The 2,182-nt window shown below is 44.4% G+C and overlaps 1 non-coding gene across 1 annotated transcript; it reads right to left on the bottom strand.

Moving 5' to 3' along the window:
• Window positions 1–358: 358 nt before the first annotated feature.
• Window positions 359–462, bottom strand: LOC122492475. Its single transcript, XR_006299660.1, has one exon. It is a non-coding gene; the product is annotated as a U6 spliceosomal RNA (small nuclear RNA).
• Window positions 463–2,182: the final 1,720 nt, after the last annotated feature.

Raw genomic sequence — 2,182 nt, 5'->3', positions numbered from 1 at the left:
AGAGTCACTCTCCTAAGACAGGGGCCAAAGTGGCTTTTAAACAAATTAAATATAAGTATAAACAGCTTTTTTTTTTAATTTGCTAAATCATTCTCACCAATTTATTCTTCCCAACAAGTTTTCAAATCCTTTGTAAGCACTCTGCCAAAAAAGAAACCCATTGGAATTCTCATTAGAATTGCATTAAAAATATAAAATAATTTGAGAATTGATATCTTTACAATATTTTCCTATCCAGGAACATGGGCTGTCTCTATACTCAGTCTTTTTATTTTTTATTCAAGTATAGTTAATATGAAGTGTTGTATTAATTTCAGGTATACAATATAATGACTCAATGATTCTATACATTACTCATAATGATCAAATCTGCTTCACAAATTTTTATGTCATCCTTGTGTAGGGGTTATATTAATCTTCTTCGTATAGTCCCGATTTTAGTATATGCGCTGCCAAACAACCAATAAATATACCCAGCTTTTGAACAATTAAAAATTAACCAGGGGGTGCCTGGCTGGCTCAGTTGGTGGAACATGCAATTCCTGATCTCATGGGTTGTAAGTCCCAGCCCCATGCCGGGTGTAGAGATTACTTAATGAATCTTTAAAAACAAAATTAAGCAGAACAGCGAGTAAAAGTGAAAAAGCAAAGTCCTCCTCCACTCCCCAACTCCTCTTCATCCCACAACTCCTGCCCCACCCCACCCCCAGCCACTCCCTGAACCTTCTCCAGCTTGGCCTGGTATTGGGTCTTTCTCCTCTGCAGGCAGGCAACCCCTGCACTCTAGGCATTACTTGCCTGGAGTTTGGGGGGTGGCAGTGGAAAATCACCCTCCCGCCCACAAGCCAACATGCTCTTCAAAGAAGTGTTCACTCTGATCTGGCTGACAGATCACTCCCTTCTTCCAATAGAGCCCATAGGAGGCGATGGTTCCAGGTCAAAAACTGGTCCGGCCACCTCTTAGCAAGTTATGAGGGGAGGTCCCTACACCTCTCTTAAGAACGTCAGGTTCTTGGGGCACCTGAGTGGCTCAGTCATTTGAGCAGCCAACTCTTGATTTCAGCTCAGGTCGTGATCTCATGGTTTGTGAGTTCAAGCCCCACAGCGGGCTTTCTGCTGTCAGTGCAGAGCCCACTTTGGATTCTCTGTCTCCCTCAATCTGCCCCTCCCCTGCTCATGCACACACACACTTTCTCTCTTTCAAAAATAAATAAACATCAAAAAAAAAAAAAAAAAAGAACGTCAGGGTCTTGTCACATATCACTTATATTCTTGGTTTGGACCATCAGTTGTTATTCCCGGACAGGGGTCTGCTACAGTTCTCCAAATCTGCAGTTGGTGGATTGACTCCAGAGACAGAATCTGTCCCAATGATCATTTCATGGTCAGCTCCTTCAATATGAACGTGACATGATCGAAATATGACTTCCCTTCATGTGGGCCATTCTAGACGCTCTAAGGGAAATCAACCAGCATTTTGGGCTTCCCTGACTGCTCAGATACCTTCCATCTTTCTCCAGTTTTAAGAGTCTGGGCATCTTGGCCCAACTTAAAATCTAAGGTTCTCATCTGTCATCTCAACTAATGAACAATAAATATTATATACTCTGCTGATTGCTGTGTAAAATGATTCTAGTACCAATCCTAATGTGCGTGTGTTGGGGGAGGGGCTCCCCGCACCGTTCAACAAGTATCCGGACACCAGCTAGGTGTCCTACAGTTCAACTCAATTCTGCCACCATCTACCCAGAGAAAGCATCAGATTCCACAGGTTGAGGTCTCAGTCCCGCAAGAACGGTCTCACCACCCCTCAACCTCAGAAGGTGATCATAAGCCCAATTTATCACCTGTGCTTCTGACCAGCCAGCTGTAGATCCGAGGTTCTAATGGCCCCCTCCTTGGGCTTGATTAATTTGTTAGAGCGGCTCACAGAACTGAAGAGGAACATGTCGCTTGCTAGATTACTGGTTTATTATCAAAAGAGGATATGCCTCAGGAACAGCCAGCTAGAAGAGATGCATAGGGCAAAGCGTGGGGAAAGGGTGGAGAGCTCCCATGCCCTCTCCCGGGATGCCACTCTCCCTAAAACATGTTGACCCACCCACAAGCTCTGTACACCAGTCCTTTTGGGATCTTGTGGAGATCTCGCTGGATAGGCCTGACTGATTAAACCACTGGCCAC

The sequence above is a fragment of the Prionailurus bengalensis genome, chromosome C2 (genome assembly GCF_016509475.1).
Source record: "Prionailurus bengalensis isolate Pbe53 chromosome C2, Fcat_Pben_1.1_paternal_pri, whole genome shotgun sequence".
Lineage (NCBI taxonomy): Eukaryota > Metazoa > Chordata > Mammalia > Carnivora > Felidae > Prionailurus > Prionailurus bengalensis.
This window is presented reverse-complemented; position numbering and strand designations above follow the sequence as displayed.